Raw genomic sequence first — 20,880 nt, forward strand, 5'->3', positions numbered from 1 at the left:
CTCTCTCCCCCAAATTAGTTGATTCAACAAAGCCTAGAAGCACCTATTTGACTCATGGACTGAGAGAGAGAGAGAGAGAGAGAGAGAGAGAGAGAGAGAGTGTGTGTGTGTGTGTGTGTGTGTGTGTCCGTCCGTCCCCAATTTGTCAATTGCCTTCTGGTACAGTCTGGGCCTCAGACGCAAAGTTTGATGGGTTGTTGAACTCCATGAACTCCATCATTTCACTCCCTGCCAGGGTAGGCAACCATTTTTTGCCAGGGACCACTACGGACATTTTTGAAGTAGCCCCGGGCCCCACAGGAAGGGGCGGGACCAGGATACTCCTGGGTTTCCCATCCCCAGACAGTGATTGCTCTGGGGGTGAGGGAGTGCCTTTGCCCCACCCCACCACATTCTCCCTAGGTGCCCGTGCTCCTGGCAAGGGAGGAGACTTCCTGCACTCCTCTGCCCCTAATAGAGCCTGGGGGCGGGGGAGCACGTGAAGCCTCCTCCGCTCTGCCTCTGCCCTGCGAGCAGTGTGTGGCACTTAAAAGCGCTACGCACTCCTGGCAGGATGAGAGGAGGCTTCACGTGCTCCCCCGCCCTCAGGCCCTGATTGGCTTGGAGGTGGGAATCCAGATCTCAACTTCCTCAGTTTTTGAAAGTGTTGGGTGTGATCAATGGGACCAACAGCCATCACAGCTCTCAGGGTAAGGGGAGGGGGGATTTAGCTCCATTCCCTCAGAAGGGGCAGGGCCTCAGGCAGAAGGGGTGGGGGTAGGAGCAGCCAACCCTCAGCACCTCCCAGACCATAATACACCTGCCACCCCCAGCCCTCAGAGCCATGTGGAGCACCTGGCGTGGCACGTGACCTAGAAACAGAAATTCTATTGCTCATCATTGTGAAAATTCCTGCAGAGCAAAAGCCAGGAATATGGGGATATGAGGTATTAGTTGGACTAAAATTTTCAAACTCAGAAGCCTAAAGTTAGGCAACCTAAATCAGTATTTAGGCTAAATCAGTAATTAATGCCTTCGTTTTGGAACACTCACAGCTCCAGTTAAGTTCCTAGGTATGCAATTGACTGAAAAAGATTTGAGGTCCTGGTCATCAATACTTTTTTCTTTGTGACAGTACTTCTTGGTACTTCCAATCAGAGCTTACCTGGAAAGAATGGCACCTCTGCAAAGTTTCGACTGTCGGCTGGTCTGAGTCTTTTTTTTGCTCAACAACTTTTCCCCTGGAGTACTGAGTACTGGCACCTTTTTTTTTTTTTTTTTTTTTTTTTTTTTTAACAAAAAAAGCATTGCTGGTCATGAAGGTTAAACGACTGAACATGAATTTCAAATATAATGCTGTCACATAGGTTGTGCCCACACAGCAGGGCTTAACTCAAAATAAGCTACGCAAAGCTACATCAATTGCATAGCTTATTTTGAAATTTGGAGCATCTACACAGCACTTATTTCAAACTAGAGTACTCTTCCTCTGACTTCCCTTACTCCTTGTACAATGAGGGTTACAGGACTCAGAGTAAGAAGTCCTCCAGCTTGACAGTATTTTGACACTTTCGAAATAACTGCCTGCGATGTAGATGTGGACTAAGCTATTTTGGAATAGCACTAGTTATTTCTAAATAGTGTTGTAGTGTAGACGTACCCCAAAAGTGCTAATGAAATCCTGGGATGCACAAATGAGAACCTCAAGTAGGAGTAGAGAGGTAATTTTACCTCTGTATTTGCACTGGTGTGACTACTGCTGAAAAACTGTGTCCAGGTGTGGTGTGTAGAGTTCAAGAAGGCTATTTGATGAATTGGAGAGGATTTAGAGGAGAGTTGTGAGAATGATTTTAAAGGAATAGAAAACTTGTTTTTATAGTCATAGATTCAAAGAGCTCAATCTATTTAGCTTAATAAAGAGCAGATTAAAGGGTGATTTGATTCTGGTATATAAGCATCAACATGGTAACAAATATTTTAGTCTCTTGAATGTAAAATGATCCAGTGACTGGAAGGTGACACTAGACAAATTCAGACTGGAAATAAGGTATACGTTTTTAACAGTGAGGGAAATTCACCATTGGAAAAATATACCAAGAGCCGTGGTGGAGTCTTGATCGGTGATGCTTTTTAAATCAATATTGGCTGTTTTCTAGCAGATGTTCTAGCAATTAGTTGCGGACGGGGGCAGAGTGTAATGGCCAGTGCTACACAGGAGGCCAGCCTTGGATGAATACAAGTCTCATCAAGCCTTGGAATCTATGAATGAGGTGTCCTTGTTTGAAAAAGCCCCCCCGAATGTATTTCTCATCCTTATCAACATGCTCCACAGCTGTTCCTGGTCATCATGGGTTTATGGCTCTCCTGAATACGATTGCCGTGTCAATAAAGATGACAAGTGTTTGTTCGTACCTCAGTTGCTAAACAACAGTAAAGAAGCCATTTTAGAGAACAGATGTTTTTACACGTTTTGATATGCAATACCCACCTGGCTCCATATTTTTTGTATGTGAATAAAATTTGAGTAAACTTCTTGAGATTTTAAGAAAATGATTAAAATAGATGGAGCTATTTAATGAGTTAGTTTGACCCATTTTGCCTGCTCAGGCCCAGCACAGGCTGAAAATGCACACTGCTGTGGTCCTCCAGCTTACTAGATTAAAGCTAGCTCAACCATGTCTATAGGAGCGGCAGCCACACTCCCTGAATGCAGCATAGACCTTTAATTGTAATAACAGGTAGAGAGTGCAAGTCTCTGCCCTGAAGAGCTTCCACCCAAAATAGGCAAGCCAGACCAAACAACATAACATATGAGCGGCTGAGGCACAGAGGAAATGTCTACACTGAGATGCAAGCCCAGGGTAGTGGGAGCCTAATCAGCTGACCTGTGTTAGAGAACCCAGAGCATTACTACCTGTACATTTAAAGGTTTCCTAGTTCAGGCTTGAAACTAGGACTCTGGGGCACCTATCATGGTGGACATGGACATGGCAACCTTGGGACATAGGACAGATAAGGGGGGCCCAGAATGTAGGGAGGTTGGGGGGGGGGGGCTTCTCCAGTGGCACGGTAGATAAAGTACCTGTCTCCGGAGCCAGAGATGGAAGTCGGGGTGATTTGTGCTCCCACATTATGACCCAAGGGAAGGTGGAGAAGAGCATCTTTGTGAATTTGCTCATGGGAAGGATGGGGCTAAATGATTTGCAGAGAGTTCAGTGTGCGGAGGGGGTGGGGGCTTGATTGCCATGCGATGTAGGTGCAAATGACCATGCCAGCTTATGGAATGGCAGGGCTGGGGGGAGATGATTCACAGTATGGGTTCATATGAGGAAGCCAGTGAAATGTATATTGCTGTACTGCCCTGAACCACGGAATAGTGTTTGTTACTAATTCCTAATTGCTCCTGAGCACGTGTTTTAGCTTTGTTAGTTCAGATTATGATTGTATGATGAGATTCAGTGATAGCAATACACTTTCTTGATGACTTGAAAGGCAATATTTATAAATGTATTTTAAAAGGGTAATATTCACCCATTGCTACCACACACAAACTGCAGCTACAAAAGGAACAGCTCTAGAAACAAAAAAAAACCCAACAGAAAAAGAAAAATTCCAACGTGACCGAACTCCCCTACCTCTACATGCCCTCAAACACCCTCTCCCACTCTTCTTTTCCTTTCCTCATTTTCTGGGCAGGTGGCACAGGGAGAGAAGGGTGGAGGTATCCACAGTTAAGGAGGTCAAGATGGAGGGCTACATGGGCTTTAATTTCCCTGCTCAGATGCTCAGGCAGCCAGATTGCACAGGTTACCCAGATATGGAGTTTTCCAAGCTGTTTCTGGGTTGAGGACACATCACAGAGGAATCCTGCCGCGGTGAGGGAAAAGCAGCAAGAGCTGATAATCTTACCGTCACAATTGATATCAGCTACTCAAACAATCATAGAATCATAGGACAGTAGAACTGGAAGGGCCCTTGGGAGGTCATTGAGTCCAGTCCCCTGCCCTCACGGCAGGACCAAGCACCATCTAGACCAGGGGTGGCCAACCTGCAGTTTGCAAGCCACATGTGGCACTTCAAAGGAAAAATTGCATCTCCCACACCCATGGCTTGGCTCCCGCACCCACGGCTGTTCTGTGTTCCCTTGCTCTGACCTTTTTTTCTTGCCTGGTCAGGGTGCTGCTTGTGGCAGCGAGATCTGATGGTGCGGCCGACAGAAGCCTGCTTGGGCCACATGTGGCTCTTAAAGGGGTAGTGGGTTTTTTTGTTGTTGTTTCTGCTCAACAACTTCTTTCCCTTGGCTTTTTGCACAGTATCCACCACTATTTTGGCTCTTTGTCTGTAACGGGTTGGCCACCACTGGTCTAGACCATTCCTGATAGATGTCTGTCTATGCTCTCTGCTGAGCTCTGGTCTCCCTTAGCCACTGTTCCTGTTCCAGGAACTGAGTAGTAAATGTCTTCTCCTGGGTTGAAGCCCACTCCTTAAGCTCCTTGCTGAGCCTAGAGCTTTCCTCCTGCCTCTTGGCATGCCTTCTCTCTGGTCTTAAGCCCTTCTCTTTCTGGTATTGGACTAACTTGATGGCCCTCTCAAGACTTTCTACTAGCAGTTCATCACAGAAATGCTTCCTCCTGGAACAGACCATGACAGTACATTGGGCCAGATTTGTGCTGCACTAGGGGCAAGCTGTGGAGCTATAGCAGTCAGCAGAGGTCGAGGGGCCTGCAATAGGAGACGACACAGATGGTGATTGTCGCAAATAGCTCTATGGAGGACCACAGAATCCATCTTTCTGTCATTTCAAGGAAATAAAATGTGATATTTCAACATGGAGCTGCAATGTACGGTGAAGGGATGTTTCAGTTCGCAGAATCCCCCTGGACACAGCCTGGCTAATTGCAATTAAAGTAGCGCAGAGACAAGGGTACATTTTTAAAAAACCAAAGCTGTTTTTGGTTTACAAAAATTTCAAAATTACTTGGGCTGGGCGTGGGGTGAGGTGAGGTGGGGTGATGTAGTGGCTTTGATACAAACTTGAACTGACATGGACTAGTTTTTCAAAAGGCTTGCATTTTCCCACAGCTACACGCAGCGTTCGCTGTTTCCAGATGGCTGTGTTGATCATTGAGTGATTACCGAGCCAGATACATAAAGTCATGGCGATGTAATGTCTACAGGAATGGCCATAACAAAAATCTGTGCCTTTCTGGTAAATGTAGTCCCCTTACTAAAGGTGCCTCTGCTTATTTTCTGGGAAGACCCTGTGTGCTGCAATCTAGCCTCACAGACTACAATTCCCACGAGCCCTTGGGAAAAACAGGAAGGAAGTGACTCTTGTGTGGGAGATCGGGGTCTCTCCATGTGCATGAGAAGAGAGGCCGAGCACTCTGGGGCTCTGCCCTTGGATTTTGGAACAGAAAGGGAGCCAGGCTGCTGTGGAGGAGTTTGATCCAGTCCAGGGGCTGTTGGACTGCAGCTACAGACTGGGACTAGATGCCTTTGGAACTGGGATCTAGCAGGCTGCTTCTGATAGGCACAGCATGAGATTGTAAGTAATTGGGCATTTTTGGAAAAGTGCTGCCTGGGATAGAGCTGTTGCCTAGCTTGGACCCACATACATACTGCCTACAGAGAATCTCCATTACAGTTGCAGTTCTTCAAGCGCACCCACGCAAGCAAGAGTCTGGGACTCTGAGTTCAGGGGTGTGCCCACTCTGAGATGGGATCAGTATTGGGAGTAAGGGCGTGCAAATCTAGATATGTTATTGTTGTGCACTTTGTTAATGTTATTCATTGATAATCTGTTAAACCCTGTTTATTTGTGTTAAGTAAAGATTGTTTATTTTAATGTAATCTATTAGATGTATATGATTTGTAGTTGTTGTTCTGGAATTAGATCCAGATTATTGCTGGAATGAGTTTATTCTTGGAGGCTCTCAAGGCACACCAGTAAGTGTGTACAAGGCCAGCCAGGTGGAGGCACCGCCATTGTGCATTCTTTATGAGCAAGGGACTACAGCAAGGGCGTGGATAGGATTTTCCCCAACCAAACAACATCACCATTGGGGTACTCAGGATCTCCTTTTATGTCAAGACCATCAGGCGCCCTGGCACAGATGTGAGTGTGACCTGCTCCCGAGTAATCCGGGGAGGAAAAAGGAGATTACATAAAGAAACTTGGACCATGAATTGTGAACTAGTTTTAGCAGATTCCCATGACAAGTCAAAGAAATAGGGTGTGAACTCTGAGCCATATCATGACATGGGCTCAGACCCTTTTCCTCTGCAGCTTCCTAGGATTCGAAGTCTGTGTCTGAGAGATTTGTGCGTACCTGGAAGGACTATTTGGACTCAAGCTTGAGTCTGAGTTTACACTGCTGCAAAGACATAGCCAGAGTTACTCAAGGGCCACACAGGAAGTCTATGGCATAGATGGGAATTTGAAACTAGATTTCCCAATGCCCAACCAAGGATGATCCCATCCTTCCTCCCCAAATCAAACTTCCTCCTTTTACACAAGATACGGACTGTCAAATATCCTTTTTCTTCCTAAGGAAATTGGAATCTCTTTCCTAATGAGCTCCCCCTATGAGAAAAAGCCCTCCTTGTCACATAATCCTCTCCCTTGGCTATTACTTGACATGACTGGTTGGATTACAATCAGCCTTCTTCCTGCCTCTTGCTGGTAGCCCCAGCCCAGGAGAGACAACAGCTTGAGAAAGAAGAAATTGAAAACTACTATTATGTTGAAAAAAATATGATCAAGTCATTTCTCTAACCTCTTTACAAATAAAATTTAAAAAACTCAACAAGCTCTCAATTTTAGAACCATTTTAAATTGGTTAATGGCAGCTGACCAATAACTGTATTGCTGGATAATTTGCCTTTCTGTTTTGCAGTTGCTTTAAGATCTTCTGGGAGTTACATGATCGATTTTTTCAAAACACTTATTTTGTCAGCAGTTTTAAGAAACAATATATACAGTGTGGTATTCAGTGATCTAAGAGGGTTTAGCTGGATAGGTCACTATATCACCGGTCATGACAGACACATTCCATTCCTGCCTCAGGTTTTACATGTTTAATGCATGAGTAGAGTACAGATCTTTTTTATATACTGGCTACTCCAAGGCACTGCTATATAGATTTATTCATATATTTTCTTGTGCCTCTACAAATTGCTTTGTGTGGATTGCAGGCAGAAATCATTCCACTGGTCTCTTGCACTGCTCGCTTCATCTCATTTTACACACACAGCAAAATTGGCTTTCGATTCCATCAGTATTAAGGCATAAACAGACTCCCAACTATTTTGATAATTGAATAGGTGCTATAGTAAAAGCTCTGTTATCTGGCATATTGACAGAATGCAGGGGGCTAGTTAATCGAATATTCTGGTTAACTGTGTGTCATACCTTACTGATGCAAGATCAATTTTCAAAGAATTAGAATACAACATAATAAAGTATAAAATAGGGTAGATGTACTCACCAATCCCATTGCAGTTTGTGTCTTGAAGCACTGAGGTGTATCCAGTTAAGTTTTGTATGCTCTAGGTTATATTAGGATGTTACAGATCACTGTGGACACTTCACGGACACTACACTCAGGTCACTAAAAATATATTTGCCACTAAAACTATGCTGGACATAATTGAAACTTTCTTTGATTCAGAAGGCACTTCAGGATCTTGCAGTGCCTCGGGGTCATCATTATTAACATCACGTATCCTTGTGGAGATAGAAGGTATAAGTATGGGTGGTGGGTGAACCTCGGGCTGCAGGAGGTAAGGCCCCAGTCCTGTCCCTGGGACCACAGAGGGTAGTGTATGGCCCCAGCCTTTGCTGGCCCTGGCATCTTCCCTGGAGAGCTCCAGTTTAGATGGGGCTGAAGCCAAGACAGAGCCAGGAGACTGGAGGAGACAGGCTAATGGGCAGGGTCAGATTATCCATTAGGCACAGAGGCACAGTGCCTAGGGCCAACAAACAAGTTAAGGACCTACAAAAAGTTTAGGGGCCTACCAAGAATTCATAATGGACTTGAAAGTAAGAAAAGAAAACTGCTGAATCAAATTATACAGTCGTCGCAACAACATCCCCTTATTTTTCTTTATCAGCAGAGTAGCTATCAGCTACATCAGCGTTTCCCAAACTATGGGTCATGGCCTGCTACCGAGCCACGGGAAAAAAATACTGGGCCTCAACGTGGCTGCCGGGAGGGCTGGGAGGAGGTGTGTTTGGGGGTGGAACTGGCCGCCAGGAAGCAGGGTTGGGGGCAGCCAGGCTGCCCAGCAGAGATCGGGGAGGGGACAGCAGCTGGAAGCAGGGTTGGGGGTAGTGGAGCTGTCCGGTGGAGATTGGGGCAGGTGGGCGGTGGAAGCAGGGCTGGATAGGGGGTGGGGGAACTGGACAGGGGAGATCGGGAGGAGAAAGACTGGAGAACCACCCTCCGGAAGCAGGGCTGGACGGGAGCAGCAGAGCTGGCCAGGGGAGTCATCTGGGGGAGCAGGACTGACAGGGGGAGATCAGTGGGGGGAGGGAGGGAACACAACGTGAGCACATCTACTAGCCAGGCAGTTCGCGGCTACGGACTGATACACCTAATAATAATAAAACTTACCTAATTAGAAAATACCGGACATTTTATATATCCAGTATTTTCTCAATTTGTTTCCCGGACAAAATCCTCAAATACTGGACTGTCCGGTACAAAACTGGACCCCTTGCAACTCTACCCCTCCTTGCACCCTCTGTCCTAACCAGATACCCTACCTTCAAACTGCTCCTGCTCCTGCCTCCTGGAGTGCCTATGCGGTGCTGGGTCCCCCAAGCCCTGGCCCAGGGTGGGCAGAGGATGCAGCCGGGTGAAACACTGAAAATTTATTCATTTTTAATTCGTTTTTTATATTCATTTATATTTTTGGGCTGCAAAAAACAGTACTGAAAAAAACCGGGTTCCAACTAAAGTATAAATTTTGGGAAACCCTGATCTAGCCAGCTTTCTAGCCATCTTACAGTCCATTTATCCAATCCATATTCTCTTAACTTGCTGGCAAGAATATTGTGGGTGACCGTATCAAAAGCTTTGCTAACGCTGGTACTGGGGACTTTGGGAGGACCAGAAACAACTTATTTGAATATTCATCATTTGCTTAATGAATATGCAAATATACAAATGAATTTTACCTGTGCTCCAAAAGCTCATGCATGGATTTACTAGTTCCCCGTGTCAAAAAGTTTGGGAACGTCTGAGCTACATCCTAAGTATAATTGTAGTACACATAAAAATGGCTGTTATTTTAGAATGAAGTACCATGAATTGCTCACAGAGCGCATCACTTTCAAGAGTGAAAATTAGTGGGCGATAGTAGGCATATAGGCAAGAGGGCATTTCTCCTTTATATATTTGTATATAATCTGATTAAAAGGCCTATGATTAGGAGAGTGCGTAGACCCTATGAAGACCTCAATCCAGCCCTGCTGAAGGGGAGATGAACACGGGGGGAGAGTGTGGGAGGAGCCAGGCTGACTGTTTGGGAAGGCAGTTCCTTCCCCTGTCTTTTATACCCACTGTCCATGGAGGTAGAAGACTGGGGTAGAATCTGTCGTGACCCTAATACCCACCTTGGAAGCTGCTTTTTAAATAAATCCCTGGTTTTAGATTGCTAACTAGTCTTCTGCCTTTTTTCCACGTAAGTAGAGAGCAGAACATGCAATTGAAAAATGTGCTGAGCAGTATATTAGTTGCCATTACTAGATTGAAGATTTGTGCTGGGAGATATCAGAGAAGCCCGTTAATTGAGATTTCTGGTTGAGTGCCCGATAACAGAGCTTTGACTGTATTTATACTTTCCCTTTGTTTGCTGCAGCAGACCAATGGTAGCTAAATCTGAATTGCTGTGTTTAACCTTCTGTAATCTCCACCCACAGCCCCAGTCTGGCACTCAAATGTTTCCTTTTAAATAAAGGGTAAATCAAACACATGTCAATGCTCCCAGTGCATCTTCCTTAGTAAAACAGAACACAGAGGGCAGGTTTGGAGAAAGATGAGGGACTGGTGAGAAAACCGGGTGGCACTTAGACTGGGTGGTCTAAACTTCGGCTGGACCTGACTGACGAACTCATTGCTAACAAACCTTGTTCTGATACCAGCCCTTCGTTTTCTTTGTGTGTTTGCAAGCCAGTCCTGATTTCTGGGCATGCATTTGTTATTCATACATGTTCACCGCTTAATTTCTGTGAACAAAATTCAGTCTAAGGCAGGGTGGGAAACCTCATGCCTGGAGGCTGGATGTGACCCCCAACTTGCCTGGATCTGGCCCTCGAAGCTCAGCATTGGGGAGCCCATGCTGGTGCTCTAGCCCCCCAGCCCCCTACCTGCAGGGCTGGTGCACACAGAATCTATTAGCCTGGGCCCCCCTAGACTCTGGTGTGTGAGGGGAATGTGGGGAGTGTCTTTCTCCTTCTCAGTCAGGAGCTTCTCACTTTACTTCTTACTTGTGTGTGGCCCCTGGCTGATTTTTCAGTGGGTCAGTAGCCCCCCCAAAAAGGTTCCCCACCCCTGGGCTAAGGGCTCCATGTGGACTGTTCACTTTGCTTGTCCCCAGTTGATTATTTGCAGGGTATGACTGGTGAAAAGTCACCGGCTACTGTTTCCATTTCCTGACTTTCTCACACCCACTGTGTTGGAAGGTGTAGTTTGCTGGTGGCATCACTCAATGATCAGGCAGTTGGCTTCTGTTCCCTATGCCTCTACTTTTTCTCTGGGGCCACCTTAACATCTGTGGCAGTCTGTCTTTTATTAGGGGTCAGATTATCCCTCCGTCTTAGCAATTCCTGAGGTGATAGGGACAGTAGGAAGATATACAGTTTGACTATTGACCCCCCCCCCCCCATGAGTATCCAGTCCCTGTGGTGGTTCCAAAGGATATTTATCCTTTCCTGCCTTCCCCTGCAAGGTCAGGGGGAGAGACTAGAAGGTGAGGGGTTTGGTGCCTTTCTTAATGAGTGCAGGTGGGTTGTTTGAGGAGCTTGGGCGCGGGCCCAGGGCCCTGTAAGGGTTATCAAATGTTCAGCCCCTTAAGGCTGCCACCCTGGGCCACTTCCTGCCACTCACTCTCTTGTCAACATCTTACAGTCTGCCTCAAAGGAGTAAGGCAGGTTCTTTCTCACCAGGAGGTCTCCGCAATGTCTTTCCTCAGGAACCTTCAGAATCGTTCCTTCTCCCAGCCTTGTCAGGCCCCTTCTGAGCTGTCTCGCTCCCTTTGAAAGTCCTCCTCGCGCTGGAACAAGTACTAAAAGCATGGGTGGGCAGGATGGTGTGAGCCTGGTGTTGAACCTTCACCCCTTCAGTTCTAGTGTGGGGCTTATACGCTGGTCACACTCTCCATTAAGAAGCTCACTTAAGAACTTCCCCCATTTTTTCTGTAGCATTCTTAGAGACCATTTTCGTTCTTTATCAGACTCACTTTGAGGTGGAGATCCCTCCCTCTAGGCACTGGTACCCGCATGGAATGCTCTCACATTACTAGTGCTTCTCTCCTGCTCCATCTTCGGCCATGGGGCATCTCTTTTGGCTTTTTCATAGGCCTCCCAATTAGATCAGTTTTGAAGACAAGTGATCTTTGCGCCCCATTGACCTTGGGTTGATTTCGTACAGTCTTCATCAGCTCATCCCTTGTTCTCCATTCTTGGAGTTATGCCATAGTCAGTTCTGTGGTTCTCTGTATGGTGTCTCTGATTATCTCCCATTCAAACTACTCACCCATCGTAGTCGTCTTATGCAGTGGACAAACCCCAAACCTGCTACCTGATACTCCTGCCTGTTTTGTATTCCCCACAGATTCCGTGCTTGTAGTGAGTCTGTCTCCGCAGCAATGCACATCACAAACAGCTCCCTTAGACGTCTGATACCCTGAATTATATTCTTGTGTCTTGAATGAATAAGTATGTTGTCGGGCTTGTAGATAGCATCCCTATCTCGGGGTACCTTTGTATGCTAGGAATGTTCTTATGAAGGAACAAGGTATTCTTCTCAATCAGATCTTCAGGTGCAAGAAAACTGATTACTCTCATCTCATTATCATTAATTATTATGTCATGAAGACTCTAGTTGGTGTCCATGCATCCTCCTTTAACGTTTCACTCATTCATACACAACGTGTTTACCTGAACAAATCAAAACCTATACATTTTGGAACAAAATTAAATCTATAGGGGCAGGCAGACCTGCTGCTTATGAGATGAGGAGTCTAAATATACTTGTAAAAAACCCCTGATTTTATGTTGTTGGTGTACCTTTAAACATACTCCATATGGTGACCTCAACTTCTGCCCACACAGATTCCATGGCTATATGGGACTAAAGGTATGAATTATGTGAGCACTAATGATAGCTTTCTTCTAGGTATATTTTAAGCCCTAAAATAAATCAAAGTGCATTTTATATCAGAGTAATTTTCTTATGTAATATTTATTTTAAGGTAGAATTTTAATCTGAGCAATTGTGGAAAGTTTCTGCTTTTTTTGGAAGACTACTGCTTTAAGCAGATTTTTAAAATTAATTATTTATGTATTTATTTTCCTTCTAGTGAAGTTATCCCAAAATGATCTGACTGTGCATGGCTGGACAGGCTGCAATTTCTACAGGTCTTTCTGAGAGAGGCAGATTGATTTCTAAAACTGAATCTTAAGAGATTGGGTAAAAATTACTGGCATCAAACACTATTAAGAGAAGCAGTTCTTTGAAGATTTTTTTTCAATGCAACATGGCCAGTTGGTTCCCAATGAAACATAGCTAAATTAAACCATGTATTCCATAAAGAGCTCAATATGCTGTAACTGTTTTTATTAGACACACCCAGAAGAAACCACATGAATGTGCAATACTTGGCTGTCTGCCAAAACAGTGGTAGGGTTACTAGTAGTTTAGGAGAAAATATGCCATTGTAATGTTTGGAATTCATGTTAGACAATTTAAGACGTTCTGAGTGATGCATTTTAAAACACTTAATGATGCAACTAAGTGCCACATGCATCTCCCAACATACAGCTGCTGGTGGTGAAAATGTGCACATTTTTCTGGAGGCACATTAAGACTCTGCAGATCAAAGTCTGTGCTGCCTTTACATGCTGAAGTACATGGAATTGCAGAGGATAAAAATCAGTGCTGCAGACTTTGGCCCTCTGTGTTTTCCTGCTGAAGGGAAAAAATGGATGGTATCTGTAATGGTGATCATCTCTGTAGAATTACAGAAATGTCAAGCTTTGTCCTCCAGAGACACGCACTTTTCATTGGTTTCATTCTCCATTGTATAAAATGTTACAATTATCTGAGGGTGCAACTTTGCACCATCTGCAATAATTGTACAGCACCTGGATGAGTGGGAGCCTGATACAAATAATGTAATGCCTAGGATGTGTCTTCATTGCACAAATCAACTCAGGCTCTTTCCTGGATGTTTCCCCTAAACCCATGTCTGTGAGTATGTGCACACACACACACTCACTTTTCACCCTTGTATGGTGGTGCTTTATGTCCAGGCTATTTGGTCTGGTTGGACTGTAGGCTAATGCCCAGGACAAAGGACCATGGCCTACGTCCTCAGAAGTCTTAGCAACACACTCAGGTCAGTGTGATATCAGTGGGGACACAGTAACTAAAGTGTGTGGCTTTTCACACTTAGCACGGCGGCACCCCCATCTCATTTGGGGGCGGTAACCCTTACTTGATTACAAATAATAATTTGTAAATAATATGACCCCACCAAAATAGCTCCTGAGGTTGCAGATGGAACTTGTCCCTTGCATACACAGTTAACCAGTGACATCCCTAGTGTGTGTGTGTGTGTGTGTGTGAGAGAGAGAGAAATAAGATATGTGTGACCATGAGTCAGTTTCATATGAAGAGAAGAGCAACTAAACACCAATAAAAGCACAGGTAAAAAGGGCGGCCTTGGTCTGGCACCGAAACAGTTTCAACGTTGGTGCCAGGGAAAGTCCCGGGGGAAAGCAGCCCAGGGGAAATGGCTGAAAAGGCTCTGCTCCATGTAGATGTCAACTGTTCCTCCATAAGTGGAAGAACACGGAGCAAAGCCTCCCCAGCCGACCTCAATCCCCAACCCATTCAGGGATTTATAGGTCATAACCAAGACCTTGAATTGTGCCCAGAAACGTACCAGACACCAGTACGCTGCCAGAGCATCCGCATAATGTTAATCTGCTTCCTCCGCTAGTTCTAACCTTTCAATCTATTTATTTAATTTATTTCATTTTTGGCTCTGAACTGCGAATTTCAAAACTTCCCATGGAGCAAAAATTCAGAAAAATGTTCATTGGGGACTATTGAAAAATTGGTTTAAATAATGTCAAACTTCATAATATAAAATATCTATATATTATTACATATAATAATACTTTATAAAATCTAAATGGCATAAAATCATTTCATTTTGACTGTTGTTTTAAACCTATTGAAATAAACATTTTTACATTGAAATGAATCAATATCACTCATTTTGACTTTTGTCCATTTGCATTGTCTGATGGAAAGCCATTTCAATCAGCTCTAACAAAAAGACAAAAGACTGCCTGTAATGGGGTTAGGCCCTAAGGCTAAGAGGACCATAAAGAAGTCCTCCCAGAAGGCTAGAGTGGCTGTGGGGAATCCAGCCAGTCAGGAGCCAGGGAGGAACTACAAAAGGAGCAGCAGAACTTAAGGCAGCCTAGTTGAGGCCCAGACCTGGAAAGGAGAAGGTCAGAGCTGGCTGGCTGGCTGGCTGGCTGGCTGACCTAGGGATAGCTCCCAGTAGAGAGCTGTGGAGATACTGATGGACTTGAAGGTAAGGGTAAAAAAATTGCCTCCCGGAGGGGAAGTCCTGCAGGCATTGCTCTCATTCAGAGCAAGATAACAAACGGAGGGAATGGCATTGATCTGAGAAACACTCTATGGAGCACTCCGGGAGGGGCCTCTGTTAGAGGTGTACCCCAGAAGGGGTTTGTGATCGCACAAAGCGTGTGACTGCGCTTGAGGGCTGAGTAGCCGCAAGGCTTTTGAGATGGGCAGTTCACAAGAACCTGCACTTGGCCAAATGGGCATGAGGTAAGTGCCACCCCCACCCTTTCACTGTCCCAAAGAGCTTTCAATCTAAGTGTATCATAGGAGGATGCAATAGCCAGACTTCTGGGAATCCATGGTGGCAGGGAAACAGTTATCATCAGCTTCAGGAACCGTGGTCATAGCTCATAAGCCACATAGTCATTATCAAGAGTTATTGGCCATCACAGCAGGGATCAGTCTTAAGGCAATATTTGAAAGACGCTAAGGTAGTGCTCTGCCACTTTTTATAGCGGGTCCTTTCAGACAAAATGGGCATCACGGGAGGCAGTCTGGAAGGTGCTTGTCTGGAACTGTCCCTAATGGAACAATAAATGTGAGCATTGGTGGTAGTTCAGCAGCTTACTCATGTCTAGGAACTAATACAGTGTGGAACTAAGCCAGGAAGGGTCTTAGAGTGAGGATCAGTTGTTCAAGCAAGAGGTTCTTGAAAATGGGAGCCCGTCCTGGGGTACATGGATGGGGTGATGAAGTTGAAGCTCTGACTCTGTGACCTGTTCAGCACTGCTGGCTTTCTATGTGCCCTGGGAGCCGAGGGCAAGCACCCCATGTGGCTTTAGGGCAGCAGCAAAGCAATAGGTGACTTTGTGAAATCACAAAGCATTTCCCACATCGAATGTGCATGTGGCTGTGTCATGCTGTAGCATACTTGCCACCTGAGCTCTGGAAACTGCATGAGTGAAATCCTGCCCTGCGCCTTGAGCCAGATGCCATGTGCTGACAGCAAGGCATACTCCCTACTGCATTAGCCTCAAAGGGAGCCAGATAGTCTCCCACATGGGAAGTGTGTTCGTCTCCCACTTAGCTAGCTCAAGTCTTGGAGAGGTGGCCATGTTAATCTGCACCTGCAAAAATAACAAGGAGTCCTGTGGCACCTTAGAGAGTAACAGGAAATCCAGTGCCATAGGACTCCTCTGGTTTAGCTAGCAACAACAGCATGCATTCGCTAGAGCAGCAGTTACCAACTGCTGGTCCATGGACTGATGGTAGGCCATGAACCTCTGCCTGAAGGGTTGTGGCAAACTGCCAGACCATGCCCCCACCTGCTAATGAGTCCCGCCCACTGTGGTTCCCCATTCAGCAGCAGAATGAGTGGTGCGGAGGGCAACTGGGTGTGCTATAGCTGGAGCCAGGGCCATGGTGAGACTGTCCCTATGGGGCAGCCTCACCGTGGCCCCAGTTCCAGCTCTAGTGGCCCCTACACTCTCTTCCCAGCTTTCTTCCTTTGTTTCAGAGGGTTGCTGCCAGGCGCTGTTTCGTTCAGCCTGTGATCTGTTTTTCCTCAAGTGTCCCTGGTTGGTTGGGAAGTGCTGCAGCTTTGTCTGCCCAAAAGGCATGTCGGCCAACTGTCCCCACCTGGAGCAGCAAAGATCTCTGCCTCCCCCTGGGCTGCATCTGGCTGCTAGCAACTTGCCTCTTGTCCTCTAGTGAAAGTTACCGGAGTCTTATGGAAGGCGTCTGCATCAGCAGCCGGTCCAGCCTTCTGCACTGTGGCATGGGGGTGCTGGGCAAAGTAAGAGCCACGGGCTGGCCAGTATTGGCAATACACCACTCCATTTCCCTAGGGATCATTCTAGGCGTGTCTGCAAATTCCCAGCTGGAAGCGGGGCTGAATACTGAGAAGGGCCCCTGGGTTTCAATGGGGAATCACTACTGTAAGTACTACAGTTCCTGGGGTTTGCTGCTGGATGAAGCCCTAAATCAGTCTTAGCTCTTCTCCTCTATCTGCTGGTTCAGAAGCCACCTGCCTGCTGCTTGGGTCCAGTGGCTAGGCAGGATTTCTGTAGCCTAAATTCCACCTCCCAAATACTTCTAGGTAGAAAGAAATACTTGCAATGTTAAAGTTAATAAATCGCCTTACAAATAGCTGGCTACAGTCAGTGCTGTATTAACCCATTGTCCTACATCCCTTCAACTGCTCTGGCCCAAGGAACAGCTGGGAAGAGGCAAGAAATTTGAAGTTTATATGTGTGATGGGTGGTTTATGGCAGGGGCTTGAGTGCTCAGACTTTGAGTGCCCCCAAAAGCTGTGGGTAGAAATACCCAGTCGTTGGCTCAGGGTAAGGAATGCACATTTCCACATGAGTAAATGGGAGTCTGATAAGCCAGAAAATAAAGGCTGCAGGGGTGGGAGTCAAAGGGTGTTAGGCACTGGGGAACAAGGGGTTGGTTCGGGGCTAGGAAGACAGGTAACATTTTATTGGCATAATGAATATGCAAATAAAATGTTACTGGTCTGCCAAAAGTTTGTGAATGGGTTTGCTGGTCTGTGGTATAAAAAAAAGTTGGGAATCACTGATCTAGACCATCTCTGTCTATCCAACCTGCTCTTAAATATCTCCAGTGATGGAGATTCCACAACCTCCCTAGACAATTTATTCCAGTGTTTAACCACCCTGACCGTTAGGAAGCTTTTCCTAATGTCCAACCTAAACCTCCCTTGCTGCTGTTTAAGCCCCTTACTTCTTGTCCTAGCCTCAGAGGCCAAGGGGAACAATTTTCCCCCTCCTCTTTGTAACACCCTTAAACTATCATGTTCCCCCCCCCCCCAGTCTTCTCTTTTCTAAACTAAACAAGCCCAATTCTTTTGGTCTTTCCTTATAGCTCATGCTTTCTATACCTTTAATCATTTTTATTGCTCTTCTCTGGACCTTCTCCAAATATTTCCTGAAATGTAGTGCCCAGAACTGGACACAATACTCCTGCTGAGGCTTAATCACTGCAGAATAGAGCAGAAGAATGACTTCTCATGTCTTGCTCACAACACTCCTGTTAATGCATCCCAGAATCATGTTTGTTTGTTTTTGCCATAGTGTCATACTGCTGACTCATACTTAGCTTGTGGTCCACTATGATCTCTAGATCCCTTTCTTCAGCATTCCTTCCTAGACAATCACTTCCCATTCTGTATGTGTGAGCTGACTGTTCCTTCCTAAGTGGAGTACTTTGCATTTGTCCTTATTAAACTTCATCCTGTTTACCTCAGACCTTTTCTCCAGTTGACTGAGAGCCATGCGCTCCCTCTGCATCCAATCAAAGTGCAGTTCAATCAGCACACCCCACAAATTCTAGGTACACAAATAAGGGAGAGAAAAAATTTTAAACACAGGAAGTCACAATTGAAAGACATAGACATTGGAAGTAGATATTGATAATCTGTGGTACTACATTGGGGCAAATGTAGTACCACAGACTATTATCAACTCATCTGTGGAAACGTGCTATATTTCAAGCTGATCCGACACTCACTTGCATAGAGTCATAGGGGCTAATGGCTGGGTTTTCAGTTTCCTTGATGAAAAGACAAGAACTTCTAATATAACAAAGTGAATTTTTCCTGATTATAGGAGCATCTACCTGATCATAGGAGCATGTACTATGATTGAATAGTCTGTCCTATTCTCTGTCAAGAGTGAATTGCATTGTCTTGATGGAAAGTGCAGTTGACTTGGGGTAAAGGTAATTTAATTATTAGTGACAACCCTGACAAAAGCCCTTTGTCACAGATCCAGGATGGGTAAGTATTAGTAGGAGCAGGAGGGACTGATTCATTTGTTCATTCAGTAACCTAGTCAAAGATGATCCTGAAACACAACCAAAAGGCCAGAGAAATGAAAGACTGATAGCAGTCTGAAGTGAGCATAGGCAGACTAGAGAGGCTCATTAATTCTCTATAAATGAGTCTCCCTGTGGTGAGAAGCCAGAGTAAAACAAGTCTTTTGAAACTGTCGTATCTTGTTCCAGCTCTTCCTATGCGAAAACAATCCAAGGGCCTGATCCAAAGCAAACTTAAGTCAATAAGAGGCCTTTTTAAATATACGTCACTGGATTTGGATTCGGCCCTAAATTATGTATGCAAGTATGTTAATTTAGGCTTGGGAATGTACATATTCCATGAGGGGCTATCAATAGTTTAGCAACAGAGGCAGGGTCTCCTCACTATAAAGCCAGCAGTTTGGAAAACTTGAGAGTTGGGTGCAGGCTGAAACTCCCCTCCATATTTAGAACAAAGAGTTAGACCAGTGGTGGGTAACTTGTGGGCCACATGCAGCCCATCACAGTTTGTGTGGCCCACAAGACATTTGGTTTTCCTATCGGTATCACTAAAGTGATATGCATGTGAACTGAGGGGTGAACTGAATGCACGCAACGTTGACTGTGCCATGAACTCCCTTTGCATCGAATCAAAGTGTGGCTCAACCAGCACACCCTGCAGGTTCTAGGTACACAAGCACAGTTAGAACAAGTGCACTTATCCCTGAAAACCATCTTAGTTAGGACAATCTTGCAGCCCAGTGAGATGGAGGATGGCTACTTATGCAGCCCACTCACTAGCCTAGGTTGCCCAACATAGAGCTACACAGTCTCATTACTCTGGGAGCTGGGGTACAAGAACCAGTTTAGTGATGGAATAAAATGTGCAGGCTCAATAAGAGCCATGTTGTTCTGTTCCCTTCCTTGATGGCTGGCCAGTGCACCAACTGTTGACACGTCCATTTTCAGGAGCATAAGAGAAGGCTCTGCTCATGACTGAACACTCACAAAGATACTCATGAAGGCCTAGCAGGCCAAAGTGACAGTTGACTCTGTTTGGAGTCCAATCAGTTTCCTGTGAGGTCTGACTACACAGCAGAGGGGAAGGTAGAGAGGAGAATGAGGTGAAGATGAGCCAGAATACTTTTACATGGTGCCTTTTATGTAGCCTATTCTAAACTGTTCTCTTAAAAAAAAAAAACAAAAAAAAAAAAAAAAAACCCAACTCTAGTGATCAGAATACACTTGGATGTAGCTATACTATCTGAAAACTCCATTTTATTTTGTGAAATAAAAGTGTCCCTTCACCTGGGTTCTGTAACCTTCATCATGAGCTACCCTGCCTAGAAGATGCCAGGAGAAATTCAAACACCTGCCAAAGAGCTAACAATGGAGGCTTGTTTAACTTTAGTGACCTTCCCCTTTAATGGCTGTTCTTTTGGACAAAGAGCTGGCTACTATCCAGGGAAAACCACTCTCCTGCAAACAATGGGTCACCTGATAGCAGACTCTGATTAGTTGATGGGGGTTTGAGACTAGGGAGGTCACCTGACAGAGGGGACTGAAAACTATGAAAGGACAAGGTCTGCTCTACGTTTTCTCTCACAGACCGTAACCAGAATGTAATTAGGGAAGGGACTAGGAGGTTACTGACCTTCCTGAACAGACACTGACATCCAATAAGTGTCTTGGAGTGATGAGGAAGCTGAGGCAGGGATTTGATTTGTGTTTTGTTGTTGTTCCATAGAGCTGCATATCTTGTGTGCTATGTGGGAGTAAAATGTGATTGGTTTAGACTTCCTTTTACAAAGTCTGTGTGTTCTTTGCTTCAACTACTATGGGCCCACTATTCCATGTCCCTGCAGGATTAAGCTGTGGACCAGCATGCCCACAAGGATGGAGCCCTGGAGACTACATGCTTGCGCAACTGAGATTGGTCAGCACTGAACCTAGGAAGAGGGAATTTATATCATGGGCTTCCATTCCCTGGAAGTGGTGCCATACAATCTGTGCCCCAGAGACTGTGGCTGAAGCCTGCTGAGATGCAAAGGTGCTCAGAAATGCCATGAGCAAGGCTTGGATCCAAGCACCAGAGGCTGGTGAATGTGCAGCAGGGGAAGCTTGAGAAGTGTCTTTTTTTTTTTAAAGGAGGCAAACAGTGTCCAATCGTCAACATGCAGTGCAGTCACAGGCAGTGTATTGCATTGGATTGATACTCAGGAGACCTGGGTTCCATTTTCATCTCTGCTACCAC

Source organism: Pelodiscus sinensis, chromosome 5 (genome assembly GCF_052426305.1).
Source record: "Pelodiscus sinensis isolate ZL-2025 chromosome 5, ASM5242630v1, whole genome shotgun sequence".
NCBI lineage: Eukaryota > Metazoa > Chordata > Testudines > Trionychidae > Pelodiscus > Pelodiscus sinensis.